We start from the raw sequence: 19,449 nt of genomic DNA, 5'->3' as shown, positions 1-19,449 counted from the left end.
CACACACACACACACACACACACACAGCCCAGGCAGCTCCTGAGGCATCTATGAGGCAATTCTAAGGCCCTGAGGAACACAACAGTTTGAGGCCACTTAAGACTCTAAATGGGTCGTTCATCCTCATCCTTACCTGACATTTCTTTGCACACTTTGATCGTTTTCTCTGCACCTAGCCATGACTCTTGGGAAGTCTAGCTCAGTTGTGCAATTTCCTACTGTTTAAACAAGAGATTGTTTAAACTCAAAGTGCTGCTATCCCTTCAAGGAACAGCAGCTGCTGCCCATGTTATTCTTTTTTCCTGAAGCCAAACATGGAGCAGATGGAGTGTGAAAAAGGGCCTGGAGAAATCAAGTTTCTGGTCTGATACTGCAGCCCACTTCCTGGAACTAGTATCACCAGAGCAGGTGTCATTTACTCCTTCGAATGCCAGGATTCCCACACCACTAACCATATCACTTCTCAACAGATGCATCACCCAACCCCCAGCAATCATGTGGGTGTGCCATCTTCAGGGCCTTTCAGAGCAGAGATTTGAGGATCCTTGAATGTACATATGGACACTGATGCCCAGTTGGTGAGGTCAGGAATCTTGGGAAACTTTGATTAGCTGCTTTGGGTCGGTTTGTGATGCTTGGGGGAGTTTGGCAGTCAGACAAATGAGAAAAGAAACCAGCAGCCTTTAGAAAAACTGAGTTCAGAGGTCAAGGGAGATGTTGTGGGGAGGGGGGTGGGAGGGGGGTTCATGTTTGGGAACGCATGTACACCTGTGGTGGATTCATGTCAATCTATGCCAAAACCAATACAGAATTGTAAAGTAAAAATTAAAAATAAATAAATAAATTTAAAAAAAAAAAAAAACAGAGGTCAAGGGAGAAATGGGAAAAGTATTAAAAAAAAAAGTTAGACAAAGTAAATTTACGAACACTGGCTTCAATAGGCCATGATCAAAAAGGAAAAACTCCTTTGCTTCCCCACTTTGTCTTCTCTGCACGGCATGATGTTTACTTGGACTAGTAAGTAATAACAAAGGTAAGAGTAATAGCAACTGTTAAATAACATATATTGAGCACTTTGACCTGTATTATCATATTTAATGTAGGGAGAGAAACCAAATTCTTTGTACTACTCAACTGCTAGTTAAACAGTCATCTAAATTTACTGTCTAGTCCAACTAGGACTCAAATAAGTCTGGTGATTATCTTGGAACCTGAGCAAATGTATACTCTGCTTTACAGAGGAAAACACTGAGGTTCAGTGAGGTCAAGTGACTTGACAAAGGTATAAAACTAGTAATGGTCTACCTACCCCCTGAACATGCGTGCTCTTTATGAATCTCAGGATTTACTTATATTCTTAAGATGCTAAAGATTGTTCTTTTAATTTAAGACAGTCTCATCTAATGGAAAGGTGGAGAATAGATATGCTGTTAGGAAATTCCCTGGCAGTCCAGTGGTTAGGACTCAGGACTTTCACTGCCATGGCCTGGGTTAGATCCCTGGTTGGGGAACAAAGATTCTACAAGCCACGTGGCACAGCCAATAAATAAATAAACACTTACCATTGAACCATCCTCTCACATACTTTAACCTGCCAAGGAGCACCTATTTTCACCCAAGGTAGACTACAAAGTTAAGGTAAAAAAAAAAAATACCGCACCAGTTAAAGGTTAATTTATTTTACCTGAATGAGTGCCTTTCTGCTAGTGTTTCTGATAAATCACATAATTTCTGCAATGAGAAATACTCAAGGTAGTGGATGTTTTTATAATGACCAGGAAACTAGAAAGTGAGGAGGCCGGATTAGGGAAAGAACAGGAAGATATTTAACTATTCCAAGTAAGAATGATAATCAACTTTATGTGCTTAGTCGCTCAGTCGTGTCCAACACTTTGCTACCCCATGGACTGTAACCCGCCAGGCTTCTCTGTCCATGGGGATTCTCCAGGCAAGAATACTGGAGTGGGTTGCCATGCCCTCCTCCAGGGGACCTTCCCGACCCAGGGATAGAACCCAGGTCTCCCGCATTACAGGTGGATTCTTTACCATCTGAGCCACCAGGGAAGCCCAATTAATTGTATAGCAAAAAATAATTGCACTTATTTAAGAGTATCTCCACTCTGAATGTTATGTTTGCTTCTAGGGAGAAGAAAGGACTTTTCCTGCCAGCATGGTCATGAATTGGGCTAATAATGCAAATTGTTTTTGTGACACTCTACATTAGCTCTCCTCACAAGTTCAGCTTCTATAATCTAATACAGTATATTCTTTTCAGTAAATAACACTGAAATGAAGTGGGCAAATAACTGGACGACTGCGGCTGTCTAGTTAACCCAAGCATATTCTTTATGATCCAGGTTGCTCCAGCTCTTAAATTTTACTAATCTGCAGCCTTCAAGAATACCTCCATTGTTTCTTCTGTCAGCAGACTGTAGTGCATTCAGTTTCCACTCTAGGATGATTTTCACTGTTCACCAGGGAGCTATTCTTGACCTTGGCTAGACTGTGTTTACAGGGCAAATATTGATAGTGGTCCCAAGCCTGAGCCTCTGAAGCACTGGGGATAGATGCTGGGTGGTGTTTTCCACTCTCTCCCTTCCCCAAGAGGACTAAGTTTACCTGCTTTAGTGGGATCTGAGTCCCCCAGTTCAGTTCAGTTAACTTCAGTCGCTCAGTCATGTCTGACTCTTTATGACCCCATGGACTGCAGTGTGCCATCACCAACTCCTGGAGTTTACTCAAACTCATGCCCATTGAGTTGTTGATGCCATCCAACCAGCTCATCCTCTGTTTTCCCCTTTTCCTCCTGCCTTCAGTCTTTCCCAGCATCAGGGTCTTTTCAAATGAGTCAACTCTTCGCATCAGGTGGCCCAAGTATTGGAGTTTCAGCTTCAACATCAGTCCTTCCAGTGAATATTCAGGACTGATTTCCTTTAGGATGAACTGGTTGGATCTCCTTGCAGTCCAAGGGACTCTCAAGAGTCTCCTCCAACACCACAGTTAAAAAGCATCAATTCTTCGGCACTCAGCTTTCTTTATAATCCAACTCTCACATCCATACATGACAATTGGAAAAACCATAGCTTTGATAAGAAGGACCTTTGTTGGCAAAGTAATGTCTCTGCCTTTTAATATGCTCTCTAGGTTGGTCATAACTTTTCTTCCAAGGAACAAGTGTCTTTTAATTTCATGACTGCAGTCACCATCTGCAGTGATTTTGGAGCCCAGAAAAATAAGTCTGTCATTGTTTCCATTGTTTCCCCATCTATTTGCCATGAAGTGATAGGACCAGATGCCATAATCTTAGTTTTCTGAATGTTGAGTTTTAAGCCAATGTTTTTACTTTCCTTTTTCACTTTGATCAAGAAGCTCTTTAGTTCTTCTTCACTTTCTGCCATAAGGGTGCTGTCATCTGCATATCTGAGGTTATTGATATTTCTCCCAGCAATCTTGATTACAGCTTGTGCTCCATCCAGCTCATCATAGAAATGATATACTCTGCATATAAGTTCAATAAGCAGGGTGACAATATACAGCCTTGACATACTCCTTTTCCAATTTGGAACCAGTCTGTTGTTCCATGTCCAGTTCTAACTGTTGCTTCTTGACCTGCATACAGATTTCTCAGGAGGCAGGTCATGTGGTCTGGTATTCCCATCTCTTTAAGAATTTTCCAGTTTGTTGTGATCCCAACTGGGGATCAAACCCAGGCCCCCTGCAGTGGAAGCATGGAGTCTTAACCATTGGACTGACAGGGAAGTCCTTATCTACTTTATTTTTAGAAGATGCTTATGGTTATGCTAAATTCATTTGTTTCAGTAAGTAGTCACTGGACATCAACTGTGTACCAGATATTGTTCTAGGCTGGATATAGACTGATGGATACATGATTCAGGTTCCTGCTCATATAGAGCTTGCCATTTCAGGGGAGGAAATAAGTAAACAACAAACAGTAAGTAATACTAAGTAACATTTCTGCCTATATCCTTCATGGATCTTGTGAATAGAGTTGCTATTCTAACTCTGGTTTAGTAAATCCAATTCTCATATCATAGTTTCCTGACTGATTCCTACAGTGAACAGGTTTTATATATGTTGTGAATTTGATATGGCTTTATTTGGGAGACTGTATCTGATTTGTGAAATTAACAGAAATTAATCATGTCTTTAACGTAAAAGGTAGCTTTGAGATGGTGTCAGCAAGATACTTTAGTTTAAAATGCACTCTATGGATCTTTTCTTTTGGAAGGTGGACAGGAAGCAGGTGGACTTGAACATCTCTTGGACTGATTGATTGATTACTTGTGTTAGTAAAGAAGATGCCCCATCTTTGCAGTTGTTTAGTGAGTTACTTCCATTGAGTTGTGGAGACTTTGGGGTTAAGTTTTGCATTGCTGCATCTTGGAAAAAGAGGAAGAAATACTTCATTTTCTTTTCTTTTGCTTTCCATGTGTTTCTCCAGACCATAATAATGCAGGTAGGGTATCAAGAGGGTGGACACTGCCAGAGATGGAGCAAGGCTTTTTGCAGGGACTGCTTTAAAGGAGACATTTTTATGCTTTCTCACTTTCTGCCTGCTTTTTGAAACCTCCCTAAATAAAAATACAGACTAGATAGACCACACATTTGTTTTTAGAGAATGATGTGATAAAGATTTGTTTGAAGCAGTCTAGGCTTTCCTGATAGTAACAGTTCAGCAAGCAATTTTTCTGAGTATTTGTTCTGTTCTTCCCACACATTTACTCCATGTTTCTGTGCCAACGACTGAAATCAAAAGCTTTTCAGAACGTGTGTGTTCTGGAATGCTAAGTAATTTTCTTTGTTGTTGCTAAGAGGTGAATTTTGTTTTTGCCAGTAGGCTGTGTTGAAAGCACAAGATGTGTTTTTTTTTTTTTTTTGTTAGTTTGTCTTAATGCTTGCCAGATATAACTGCGACTTTGACGCTTTGCCTCTAATAAGGTGTTTCTTTTGGATCGGGGACATATATTTTTAAGCTGCTTTTAATACCTTTCCATACCAATTCACAGAGGTCTTTTCTTTTGTCTTCAAAGAAAGTTATGCTTTCACTTTCCACCCCTCTCAGTAGGAAACCCAAAGAGCCAAAAATGTTAGGCATTTGTAGGGATGTCGATTGTCCTGTCTTTGCCTCCTTTCTTTTAATCACCTGAATTCATCCCTCCTGATTCCACGCATTGGTGTTGCCTTCTGTCTGTAATATACATATATCTACGTTACCTCATTTGAGCTTCCCAGTGATCCTTTGAGGTAGTAGCATTATTTACCCCATCTTACACATGAGAAAACTAAGGCTTAAAGAGTTTAGGAGCCAAAGTGGGGCTTTCCAGGTATTGAACTCAGGTTCTGTGAGTTACATCACACCATTCCTTATTCTGTGGGCAGAGTTAACTTGTGAACCCCTTTAACAAACTACTCCGAGATACAACAGGAATCATCTTACCCCAACAGGCTTTGGAGTCCTCAGATGCCACTTTGGCGGTAAGGGCTCCTATGGATTCCAGGGGTTGGTGTGGAGTGGGTATGCCTAGGAGTCATATGTGGCACCATTCACCAGGGTGGCCTCATCGCTTATACCCTTAGCCATAGATCTGGTCCCCCTCTGGCCTTCAGTGAGGACTTGACTCCTGAGAAAGCCCCGAGCCGCCCCAGCTAGGCTCAGCAGGCTGAAGAAGATGGATTTTGTTATTGTGTTAAAATACTAAAGCTAGAGGCCTGGGGCATGGCTTAGAATTGTTGGCTATATATTCTTTTTTATAAGTGACTTATGTAAACTTATTAGGCTAAGTATGATCGATAAGAGTATTTTATTTTATGCCATTGTACTCTGCCTGGTTTACAAAAGAAGAAAAGAGGATTTAAAGTAATTTGTATAAGTCAGAGTAAAAGATGAGAAAAGACAATTAGGTAAGGACAGGCAAGTGGTAATGGGCTTGTGTTCATGATAAGAAATTGTTTTGATCATAGAAATGAAATAATACAAAAGGGATGTTTTTCTCTAAATTCAATTATACATAGGATTTTAAAAGCAGAAAGACTAAAAATATTTACATATTTTCACTCTGCTTTATCAAGTATTCAGTATAAAGAAATATAGACATAGCTTGTAAGAAATAGTTGCTAGTAATTTCCATTCTTTTTTTCTTCTCTATTTTAAAAGGCTTCATATACTTCTTGTGGATCATAGGAAAGCTTAATGACAAATTATCCTTAAAGCCTTGTGCTGTTTAGAAAGTTAGGTCAGTGTTAACCATTTTCTCAATATACAGCAAAGTCAGATTAATTATTAGATTTTTCCCTTTCATTAATTAAAAAAAAAGTGATAAAATAGACATAATCTAAAAGTCACCATCTTAACCTACTTAGGTGTATAATTTAGTGACATTAAATACATTCACTTTTTATATTCCTTTCATTCATTTTTAATAGGAAGTAATTCACTACAGAAATCATTTTTCTAGCCATTCATTGAGAAATAGTCTGAAATCACCTACCTGCCTTGGACTGGCCTTCACTGGCAGTATAGAAAGGGCAATAGGTCACACACAAAGCTTTTCTCTCACTGAGGCTGTGGGACTTTTCAATTACCTCTTCAAGTGGAACTCTGGCATTTTGGTTAATGGCAAAAAGAACTCGTGAATAGAATGAAACATTACAAAAGCGGCTTCGTCAAGAGAGACTGTTCTAGTTTCCATGATTACCCAACTCCTGGAGGTTCTGACCTTTCAGGACAGAATGTAGTTTCCAGCTAGAGATCCCCCCCTGCCTCCCCACTCCTTGCTTTCTACTTCCTCCCTGAGTAGCCCCTATTCCCACCCCAGAGCACACACCCGAGTATCCCAACCAAAAGACTTTATTATTCAGTTCAGTTCAGTTGCTCAGTTGTGTCTGACTCTTTGCAACCCCAATGTCCTGAATTTTTTAACTTTTTTTTAATCTTGTCCATTCTGAGCCTCCTGAAGAAGGGAAAGTTCTCTTGTCCCACTGGCCCAGCCAGAAAGTCTTTTCTGTCATTGCCCTGTCTTGCCACTTAACAGGATCAATAGCCCTCTGTCTCAGGTGTGGACTCCAAGCCTTTTCACTTGTGTATCAAACTCAGTGAACAAATACCTTTTGAAAACCTAGTGGATCTCAGTGAGTGACAGTTATCCTCACTTTAGAGATAGGAGAAAGTTGTAAGAACGTTAATGTCAGTTCGTGTGCCCCATGTACAATGAGGTCAAACAAACAGAAAAGTCAGAGTTTGGAGCAGAGAAAGGTTTATTGCAAGGCCATGCAATGAGCTGGGTAGGCTCATACCCTAAAAAGCCCTGCGCTCCCTGAACGGTTTTGGCAAAGCACTTTTAAAAGCCAGGTGAGGGAGGGGGAGTCACAGGGTCTGTGACCAGTTTGTGCAGTTCTCTGCTTGGCTGATGGTGAAGTAGCAGGGTGGTGTCACAGGGGTTAACATTCAGTTCGGTTCAGTTCAGTCGCTCAGTCGTGTCCGACTCTTTGCGACCCCATGAATTGCAGCATGCCAGGCCTCCCTGTCCATCACCATCTCCTGGAGTTCACTCAGACTCACGTCCATCGAGTCAGTGATGCCATCCAGCCATCTCATCCTCTGTCGTCCCCTTCTCCTCCTGCCCCCAATCCCTCCCAGCATCAAAGTCTTTTCCAATCAGTCAACTCTTCGCATGAGGTGGCCAAAGTACTGGAGTTTCAGCTTTAGCATCATTCCTTCCAAAGAAATCCCAGGGCTGATCTCCTTCAGAATGTACTGGTTGGATCTCCTTGCAGTCCAAGGGACTCTCAAGAGTCTTCTCCAACACCACAGTTCAAAAGCATCAATTCTTCCATGCTCAGCCTTCTTCACAGTCCAACTCTCACATCCATACATGACCACAGGAAAAACCATAGCCTTGACTAGATGGACCTTAGTCGGCCAAGTAATGTCTCTGCTTTTGAATATGCTATCTAGGTTGGTGATAACTTTTCTTCCAAGGAGTAACGTCTTTTAATTTCATGGCTGCAGTCACCATCTGCAGTGATTTTGGAGCCCAAAAAAATAAAGTCTGACACTGTTTCTACTGTTTCCCCATCTATTTCATTATTAGTCCTTAGACTACAGAAGGCCTGGGGCTATATGCTTCTGGTGCTCAAGTAGTTAACATCTTCCATTGTTGGAGAGAGTGTGTCACTAAGTTGTGTCTGATTCTTTGCAACCCCTTGGACTGTAGCCCGCCAGGCTCCTCTGTCCATGGAATTTTCCAGGCAAGAATACTGTAGCGGGTTGCCATTTCCCACTCTAAGAAAGGGGGATGTTTTTAGCATCTGTAAAACAACTCAGGAAATGTTCATCAAGTACTATTATCTAGGTACTTCAGAGAGGAGCTAAAGCAGAGGATATGGGGGAAGGCCCGTCTCAGGAAGGCCCCATAGCGTCTTGTTCAGTTATAGGAATGTAAGTATTTGGTTCCAGGTCCTACAAGAAGTGAATGAGAAAGACAGACAGATAAACAGGCAGATGTGAAAGCCTAGTTGATAATTACTCTTAGTAAACATAGAACTTGGAACTGAAAAAAACAAATAATGAAAATAATGTTGATACTTTATATTTGAATGGTCCAGTATTGTTTTCATAGCACTTTATTGTATTTTTTGCTTTGTGATTGGATTTGGTGCAACTGGAAGAAGAAAATTCTAGGTGGGATCACAGAAAATTTGAGTGTTAATTATTGTTAAATGTAATAAATACTTTGCTCGCAAAAGCTGTTGAGCTGAGTCCTCTTCATTTCAAAGACTTTGCTTATGTCAGGTTTTTCAAACTAAGAGAACAATTACCAAAGTATTAGTACATTTGCTTTCATTCCCATAGCTCTCATGTAATTTGTCAGACTCAGATGATACACAGTGAACCTCAGGCTGAGATTTAATTTTGTGTGTTTGCCAAAGTACCCAGTGGCCTAGTTTCCACAGCCACATCCAGCAGATAAACGGCTCTGAAAAAAAATCAGGCTTTAGAGACATGGTAGGAAATCAGCATCAGCTCACACTTCCTGACCAGCAGCAGGTGATAAAGTAGACCCTGGGGCATAGCCGTGGGTCCTGCTGCTAAGTCCCTTCAGTCCTGTCTGACTCTGCGACCCCATAGACGGCAGCCTGCCAGGCTCCTCTGTCCCTGGGATTCTCCAGGCAAGAGTACTGGAGTGGGTTGCCATTTCCTTCTCCAAGCTGTGGGTGCAGTCACTCACTAATCCACATAATTGTTTGGGCACCCACCCGAGAAGTCCTGAATATCTGTGACTTTCCCCCAGTTGGTAGATTTTTTAAAAATACTTTTCTGATGTCCAAATGTTGGAGAGATTGTTCTAGGAATCTAATGGTTTCTGGTCCACCCTCCCTCCCACTGCAAGCCCTCATCACATCTCTACCAGCCTGAGTGCAGGAGCCATCACAGACAAAACTCCACCCAGTACAGGGACAGGGCTGCCTCTGCCTGGTCACTGGGATACACAAAGTGAAAGCTCTCAGTTAACAGCCTATCTGGCAAGAAGCTCTGCTTTACCCTTGACCCTCTCAACCTTCTCTGCTGTACTTTCTGTCTGCACTGCCCTGTTCCTAGGGGAGCAGAGACCCAGACCTGAGACTCAACACAGAGCCCTTGCAGTTTTAGCTAGATGTGAAGAAGGCTGAGCGCTGAAGAATTGATGCTTTTGAACTGTGGTGTTGGAGAAGACTCTTGAGAGTCCCTTGGACTGCAACGAGATCCCACCAGTACATTCTGAAGGAGATCAGCCCTGGGATTTCTTTGGAAGGAATGATGCTAAAGCTGAAACTCCAGTACTTTGGCCACCTCGTGCGAAGAGTTGACTCATTGGAAAAGACTTTGATGCTGGGAGGGATTGGGGGCAGGAGGAGAAGGGGACGACCGAGGATGAGATGGCTGGATGGCATCACTGACTCTATGGACGTGAGTCTGAGTGAACTCCGGGAGTTGCTGATGGACAGGGAGGCCTGGCATGCTGCGATTCATGGGGTCGCAAAGAGTCGGACACGACTGAGCGACTGAACTGAACTGAACAAGCGAATTTGTTGCAGGAAGGAGGACCACTTCCAGGGCCCGAGAGTGGGCTCCTGTCTCACACTTGGAAATGAATTGCCCGAGGACACACATGCTGACAAAGAGAGAGACTATTGGGAAGGAGCGCCCAGGCAGAGAATGGCAGGGAATCCGTGAGAACCTCTCTGACACATGGCTCGAAATCTTGGGTTTTATGGTGATGGGATTAGTTTCTGGGTTGTCCCTGGTCAATCATTCTGGCTCAAGGTCCTTCCTGGTGGCACACACATTGCTCAGCCAAGATGGATTCCAGCGAGGAAGATTCTGGGAGGTTGGTAGGACATATGGACAGGAGTCTCTTCCCTCCTTTTGACCTTTCCCAATTCTTCCAGTTGTTGGTAGCTTCTTAGTTTCTCATTCCTTACCAGGACTGATGCCTCCTGAATGTGCTTACTGTCAGGCCTGGCCAGGGCAGGAGGTTTCAGTCAATGGTTCCCCTAGCAACTTCATCTGACCTCTCCTGTTTGACTCAGTGTTGTGGAACTATGTGCCTTTTGTCCAGCAGAGGCATGCATAAGAATTTATTCCCATTTGTAGCATTTGGAAAATAAATATTCTGTTTATTTTGGGTTTTTTTTTCTAGCTTGTGTTTTCCTGCATTCTCTCAGGCCCCTACCAGTGACAGCCAGCATATGAAGAAAGCATGCCTAAGGGAATATTTTCCAAGCAATTTTATTTCCAAAAATGCTTTGCAAAAGAGGGAGTTTGTCGGTTGGGTAAATTTTGGAAGTGCTCCATATTCTAAACCTGTCTTTGAGAGCCAAGATGTCCATTAGCAAATTAGAAGTATTATGAGGGCTAGCAGTTTTTTTTTTTAAGCTAGCAGTTTTGTTTTAAGCTGTTTAATTATAAGTCAGCATTCTCCATATTTATGGCCATAGAACTCATTTTCATATAGCATCCAGAAAGATCAGAGTGAGAAATGCTAACATAAATGTGTTTAGAGATTTAGGTTCCCTAAGAAAGTGAGTCTTTCATCTTTCTTTTCTCTTTAGCACCTTACACATAGTGAATTCTAATAACTTTGATGGTAATTTACTAGACTTGGTAATTACTACCAATGGTAATATTGATTATGGTTATTTTTAAAAAGCTGTGCTTGTGAATTGATAAGAAAAAATCAGTGCCAAAATGGCGTTCATTTGAAGCTCTTGTCTGAGTTGGGAAAAGAGGGGGTCATTTGCATAAAAAGAGAGTGGATCCTTTCTGGGGACTAGGGGAACTAAGTGTGATAGGAGATGGGATATAAAAAAGCAAGATTTCCAGTCTTCCTCTTATTCCTTCATTTAACAAGCATTTCTTAGAACCTTGGTATTTATAATACAAGGCAATGTAGGAAATGAGGCATAATTCTTCTTCTCAGGTGTGTTGAGACCAGTCCAGATGGTAAGACATGTACTTAACTCAGTTTAACATTGTAAAGAATAGCAAAGGACTTTGAACAAATGAACAAAGTGCTCTAGTGCATTCAGAGGAAGCTAAAGTGGTTTCTGATCCAGGCAGCTAGGTGAGATCTTTGGGACCATGTCCCTCTCAGATCAGTATTCACTCATGCCTACAACCTCCAGGCGTGGAAGCACATCCTAATAGGCTCTCAGTGGAGGATCCAGCTCAGTGGCTTTGCAGGTCCAATCTTTCTGACATGGAGACTGAGACACAGAGCTGGGGGCCAGGGGAGTCTGAACTGAAAGCATGGAGACATGGACTCTGGTTCTGCCACTACCAGGTACCAGCTGGGTTTAAACAAATTAGACAGACAGACAGACAGACAGACACACACACACACACACACACACACATACACACAGGCATACTTCAGAGATACTATAGGTTCGGTTCTAGAACCACTGCAATGAAGCAAAAATATCACAATAAAGTGAGCCACACAACTTTGTTTCTCATTACATATATAAGAGTTATATTTACACTCTACTATTAAGTGTGTAGGAGCATTATGGGCCTTCCCTGGTGGCTCAGATGGTAAAGAATCCGCCTGCAATGCAGGAGACCTGGGTTCGATCCCTGGGTCGGGAAGGTCCCCTGGAGGAGGGTATGGCAACCCACTCCAGTATTCTTGCTTGGAGAATCCCATGGATAGAGGAGTCTGGCAGGCTACAGTCCATAGGGTTGCAGAGAGTTGGTTACAGTTGAAGCAACTTAGCACACATGCATGCATGGCTAAATGAATAAGAAGAATTTTACACAAACACTATAATGTGATAAGATCTAAGTTTTAGTGAATATTAGAATGACCTGTGGGATTTGTTCAAAATATAGATTGCCTGCCCACACACCCTTGATTAATAGGCCTGATGGCAGGATCCCTGTAATCTGTACCCTGAGTTATTCTGAGCAACTTCTGCTATAAATCCAGGAATCCTGCAAATGGAAAGGGTTGGATTCCCGAAAAGTTTATGATATTCATTCACATGTATATTACTCTACAGCAGGGTTTCTCAACCAGGGCACTACTGACTTTTGGAACTGGATAACTCTTTGTTGTAATGGGGCTGTCCTGTGCATTGTAGGCTATCAGGCAGCAACCCCCAACCAATTATGACAACTAAAACTGTCTCCAGACATTGCCACATATAACCTGGGGAGCATAGTCAATCCTGGTTGAGAAGCACTCCTCAACAGGGACCAAAGCCCCAGGAGTCAGACTAGAGATAGTGATACTGATCTTTCTAGATCAAATCTGTTAACAGTGAAGAGCACCTTTCTCTAAAAACTTGAGGTCCCCAAAGAAAACATTCTCAGAAGCGTCTGCTTACCTGTCCTCTAATGTCTCAGCTATCCCACTCAAGTACTAGACACACCAAACACTAATAATCAACTTATGTAGACTTTGGTGTAAGACACATTTCCCCTTTACACTTTCTACTGGAGTGTGTATCACTCAAAATATACAAAAGATCTCAATATAGCACTTTACCAGCCTCCATAGATAGAACCTGAAGTGTAGGCTGGGTTATAGGAGGGAAGGAAATAAATGCCAATAAAGGGTTAATGAGTTGTTACAGCTGTGGGCCACTGAGGCTCAGTTCCCCATAGTTTTACCTGAGAAATTGTGTGGACTATGCCAAAGAATTGCCCCACCAAGAGCAGCGAAGCTAAAAAAAAAAAAAAAAAGAACAGAGAAGCTGAGAGAATTTATCCATGTTCCTCACTGGCTGGGGTTGCCCTTATGTCCCATGGTGGATGTTGCCCATTGAACATCTGTTGCAGAGTAAGCTTCAATAATCAGTTATAAGATGATCAATCCTTAGGATATCAGCCTCATCAGTCAAGGTTCAGTGAGATAAGCAAAATGACTAAAGGATTTATTACAGGGACTTGGCCTTACCTAACTGTGGGGAAATAAGTCTTTTCATCTGATGCTGGAGTTTGAAGGGCAGGCAGTCAGGAAGGGAAGATAGACATATGATGGGGGAAAGCAAGAACAAGCTGGAACCCACAAGTGTGAGCTGGAGTCCAGATTAGTCTTTGTTGCCTCTGATCTTAACACTGTGGGTGTCTTGCAGAAGTCAGGATTCTTCATCATAGAGCTAAATACATATACCTGGCCTAAGAGTTGGAGAAGGTGAAGGAGGATCCCAGAAGGGTGAAATAGTTGCAGGCCCTCATGCCATGAAAATCACCAGCAATGTGTGTGACCCTCAAAAGGAGTGGCTGCTTCACTTTTACTCTTTAGATTTCCCATAAGAATCTTTCTTGTGACCTATCCTAACCAGAAATACATATGAAAGAAAACTCAGAAATCCAGTTCGGCCTGAACAAGTTGACAGAGTACAAAGCCATTATATCATCTCTTCCCTCTAGCACTTGCTCAGTGAGCCCACATATAAAATGGCATCCATGGCATCAAGGATGGAGACAATGTATGGTCTCAACAATATGACCTTCCACTCACCAAGACAGATTTGATTTTGGCCATCATTAGTCATTAAGGAAATGTAAGTCCAAACCACAATGAGATACCACTTTGCATCCACCAGGAAGACTATAATCAGAGAGACAGACAATAACAAGTGTTGGCAAGGATATGGAGATATTGGAATCTTCGTATATTGCTGGTGGGAATGTAAGTTGGCAGCAGCTGCTTTGCGAAATACTTTGACAGTTCTTCAAAATGGAGTGGGAGAAAATTAAGTGACTTAATGAATAAGGGTTTCTTCTTGGGATGATGAAAGTGTTCTAAAATTAGCTGTGGTGATGGTTTCACAACTCTGAATATACTAAAAAGCATTGAATTTTGCACTTCGAATGGATGGATTGTAGATTATGTGACTGATATCTTAGTAAAACTGTGAAAGAAAAACAGCTACTTATCTTCACACTGTAATATTTTCATCTTTTTTCTAACTGCCTAGTTCTCTTGAGTTAATAGCATTTGTGAAAGAGGAAAAATATTTTTTTCAATGCCCTGTTAGTTATCTTTACTTACCCAAGACCCTCCAGAAGAACTCATATTATTTCTATATTAATTGCTTTATTTGTAATGTTTGTATATACCTAGAGTCCCTTGGGAAAGATGGCATAACTATGCACTTGAAACCTTTTATTCTCAATGTTATGGTATCATTTATGCCTGAGTTTAATGATTCTCTTTTTCCGGGGATGAGATTGCACAACTCAAGTGCCCATTGTGTTAGTTGTACAAGTCCTGAGAGAGGGGGCTGAGCATAAGATGAAAATGAGGTCATGAACTTAAGAATGTGCTGTTGGCCCTTGAAATTGCATAAGAGATAGAGGGAGCAGAGGCATGAAAATTGCAAGCCATAATGCTGTGCAAATAAAATAACAACAAATCCAGATGATGAATGAGTTCCCCAGGGAAATGGGTGGGCCAAGGAAGACTGAGGATTGGACCTTGGGAGAGTCAGTAGATCAGAGAAGAGAGGGTCTTACGAACCAGATGGCCACTTGGGAGAACCAATACATTAAGATAAGATATGGGAATTCCCTGGCAGGCTGGTGGATAGGATTCCACACTTTCACTGGGGAAGGCCTGGGTTCAATCCCTGGTCCCTGGGGAATTAAGATCCCATAAACCTTGTGGCATGGCCAAAAAAGGGGGTGGGGGGGAGATAGGATAGATGTTTCCTTGTAAGTTATGATGGCTTTTTCTAGGTAAAGTAGTACTATGTATAATGTTTGAAAAGAGTTTGGCTACCTGCATATTGAAAGAAGTAAACAATGATTTTTTTAAACTTAAAATACAACACGATCTTATTTAATGGATCTCTTTTTAGATAATTTCTTTATTTAAAGCATTATTATGAACTATAGAAAATTAAACCACCAAAAGATTTCTCATACAGGCTGGTCACAAAACAGTGAGACTAGAAAGGTGCCAGGGAATTCATATGGGTTGCACAGACATGCTTCTAAATCAATCCAGAATATATCTGCTTATTTTCAAGATGATTAAAGAAAAATGTTTGTCAGCTTCCCTCAGTGGCCTATGATACTCTTTAATAACACTGATTCCCTTCTGTTCAACTAAATATTAAAAGTACAGAGCTGAAACTCACCACCATGCCAATTGGTAAATGCTACTTTCTGGCTTATTTTACAGCACCAACAATAAAGCTGTTGGGCTTCCCTGATAGCTCAGTTGGTAAAGAATCCGCCTGCAATGCAGGAGACCCTGGTTTGATTCCTGGGTCGGGAAGATCCCCTGGAGAAGGGATAGGCTACCCACTCCAGTATTCTTGGGCTTCCCTGGTGGCTTAGCTGGTAAAGAATCGGCCTGCAGTGCAGGAGACCTGGGTTTGATCCCTGAGTTGGGAAGATCCCCTGGAAAAGGGAAAGGCTACCCATTCCAGTATTCTGGCCTAGAGAATTCCACGGACTGTGTAGGCCATGGGGTTGTGAATAGTCAGACACTACTGAGCAACTTTCATTTTCACTTTTCTTTCAACAATAAAGAATGATGTGGGAGGCATCAACTGTCCTTCTCTCTTAATTTTGAGCTTTATGTACGTGGACTCAAACTCTATGTATTCTTTGACTTTCTTCTTTGACCAGCATATTTTTTTAATTGTTCATGGCCATGCTGCAATGACTTGTGGGATCTTAGTTCCCCAGCTAGGGATCGAACCGGGGCCCTGGCACTGACAGCTCCAAGTCCTAACCTGTGGATCACCTGGGAATTCCCTCACTGATATATTTTAAAGTTACATCCATGTTGATTGGTTTTGTTTATAGTTTATTCATTTTCACTGCTCCAGAACGGACATTCATGTGTGTCTTAGTCTGTCTATCTAAAGCTCAAAAATAGACAAAACCAAACAATGTATCATGCAGTTATGTATACAAGGGAGATGGAAGGAAAGGAATGTTAGACACAAAATTCACTACAGTGGCTCCCTCTTGTGCAGAGGAGACTGGATGTGATTGGGGAGAAACATGGTGTACGTCTAAATTTCTGGTGATATCACGCTTCTCAGATTGGATGGGATGCATGTGGTTGTTCATTTCTATTACTTCTCTTTAAACTATCAATTTTTTATCATATATAGCACATTTCATAGTAAAAATTTAATAGCATTAAACAGCTTGCTCAGTAACTTTGACTTGTTAAGAACGCCTTCCCCTTGCCTTAATTGGGCAAGCATCCAGAAACTTAAAAAAAAAAAAAAAAGCAACAACAAACTATCCTCTCTTGGCAACAGTCTCCCTTTATTATGAACATTGGTAGAGTGAAGATGTGGTTTCTCAAGGAGACTTAAGTGTTTGGGGCACAATTCCAGGGACATTGCATTCTACTTGACATCAACAACTCTCGCTGTGTCAAAGGCACAGAGATTACAAGCCACTTAGAAAGGGTAGAAAGGTTTCAGAGTATAGGCACAAAATTAACTTTACTTTTCCCCAAGATTTTTTTTTAATTTTTGCTTTAGCCATGCTCTTTGGAAAATGTAGTATTCTAGGAGATCCTGCCTCACATTCTTAGGTTATAAAGGCATTTCTTGCTGAGAAGTGGTTTAGGATTGAGAAACAGCTGACACTTTGGGGAGAAAACTATAGAATCACCTGCCAACGCAGGAGATGTAAGAGATGGGAATTCAATCCCTGGGTTGGGAAGATCCCCTGGAGGAGGATATGGCATCCCGCTCCAGTATTCTTGCCTGGCAAATCCCCATGGACAGAGGAGCCTGGAGGGCTACAGTCCATGGGGTCGCAAAGAGTCAGACATGACTGAAGTGACTTAGCATGCACACATGCACAGAATCACATTTAAGATAACATGAAAGTGCATTCCCAAACAGTTTCACCCACCTAAGAGCCATCTCCAGGCCCTCCCACAGCCCTGTTTTAGGGATTTACCCAGGCAGAAAGTAGTCTTGAACTGTCTAGTTTAGAAGCAGGCCATGGAGGAAATAAGCCTTCAGGGACTGGTGAGAAAGGAAGAGGTATGTGACTGTTTCCACATACATGCATTTCTTTAGCATACTGAGATTTTCTGTGAAATAAGAACAAAGAAGCCAAACACTGCTAAGAGAGAAACTCATGAACACCTTTTATCAACTTAGTACCTCTGTCAGCAGGATAAAAATTAACATCGTGGCGGGCCTCTATGATCTCCTTTTAAAATATTCCATGACTCCCATTTCTAAAAATGATGGCCAGGCTAGACCCTTCTCGCTGGCTGAATGTTTCACCTCTCCTGCCACCTCTCTTTGTTGTTCAAAGCTCACACCACAGGGTCTTTAGGACCCTGGGTGAAATCCTATTCTGGTTGGTATCATACTTATCATATTTATTTATCATACTTAATGTTCCCTGATGATTAAGCATATTTAAGGATTTTCAATGAAACTAGGCCATGCCATGTGGGGCCACCCAAGATGAAGGGGTCATGGTGGAGAGGTCTGAGAGAACGTGGTCCACTGGAGAAGGGAATGGCAAACCACTTCAGTATTCTTGCCTTGAGAACCCCATGAACAGTATGAAAAGGCAAAAAGATAGGACACTGAAAGATGAACTCCCCAGGTCGGTAGGTGCCCAATATGCTACTGGAGATCAGTGGAGAAATGACTTAAGAAACAATGAAAGGATGGTGCCAAAGCAAAAACAACACCTGGTTGTGGATGTGACTGGTGATAGAAGCAAGCTCCGATGCTGTAAAGAGCAATATTGCGTAGGAACCTGGAATGTTAGGTCCATGAATCAAGGCAAATTGGAAGTGGTCAAACAGGAGATGGCAAGAGTGAATGTCAACATTCTGCTGCTGCTGCTGCTAAGTCGCTTCAGTCGTGTCCGACTCTGTGCAACCCCAGAGACGGCAGCCCACCAGGCTCCCCCGTCCCTGGGATTCTCCAGGCAAGAACACTGGAGTGGGTTGCCATTTCCTTCTCCAATGCATGAAAGTGAAAAGTGAAAGTGAAGTCGCTCAGTCGTGTCCGACTCCTAATGACCCCATGGACTGCAGCCCACCAGGCACCTCCGTCCATGAGACTTACCAGGTAAGAGTACTGGAGTGGGGTGCCATTGCCTTCTCTGGTCGACATTCTAGGAATCAGCAAATTAAAATGGACTAGAATGGGTGAATTTAACTCAGATGACCATTTTATCTACTACTGTGGGCAGGAATCCCTTGGAAGAAATGGAATAGCCATCATAGTCAACAAAAGAGTCCAAAATGCAGTACTTGGATGCAATCTCAAAAACGATAGAATGACCTCTGTTCGTTTCCAAGGCAAACCATTCAATATCACAGTAATCCAAGTCTATGCCCCAACTAGTAACACTGAAGAAGCTGAAGTTGAACGGTTCTATGAAAACCTACAAGACCTTTTAGAACTAACACCCAAAAAAGATGTCCTTTTCATTACAGGGGACTGGAGTGCACAAGTAGGAAGTCAGGAAACACCGGGAGTAACAGGCAAATTTGGCCTTGGAGTACAGAACGAAGCAGGGCAAAGACTAATAGAGTTTTGCCAAGAGAATGCACTGGTCATAGCAAACACCCTCTTCCAACAGCACAAGAGAAGACTCTACACATGGACATCACCAGATGACCAACACCGAAATCAGATTGATTATATCCTTTGCAGCCAAAGATGGAGAAGCTCTATACAGTCAACAAAAACAAGACCAGGAGCTGACTGTGGCTCAGATCATGAACTCCTTATTGCCAAATTCAGACTTAAATGGAAGAAAGAGGGGAAAACCACTAAACCATTCAGGTATGACCTAAATCAAATCCCTTATGATTATACAGTGGAAGTGACAAATAGATTTAAGGGACTAAATCTGATAGATAGAGTACCTGAAGAACTATATATGGAGGTTTGTGACATTGTACAGGAGACAGGGATCAA

General features: G+C 42.0%; 1 protein-coding gene across 1 annotated transcript in view; it reads left to right on the top strand.

Moving 5' to 3' along the window:
• The window catches only part of MAOA (monoamine oxidase A), an 84,998-nt gene that overhangs the window by 28,775 nt on the left and 36,774 nt on the right, over positions 1 to 19,449 (top strand). The gene's annotated exons all lie outside the window — the stretch shown is intronic.

This window comes from Oryx dammah, unplaced genomic scaffold (genome assembly GCF_014754425.2).
Source record: "Oryx dammah isolate SB20612 unplaced genomic scaffold, SCBI_Odam_1.1 HiC_scaffold_23, whole genome shotgun sequence".
NCBI lineage: Eukaryota > Metazoa > Chordata > Mammalia > Artiodactyla > Bovidae > Oryx > Oryx dammah.
The sequence above is the reverse complement of the archived record's forward strand: the minus strand, read 5'-3'. Positions and strand labels throughout refer to the sequence as shown.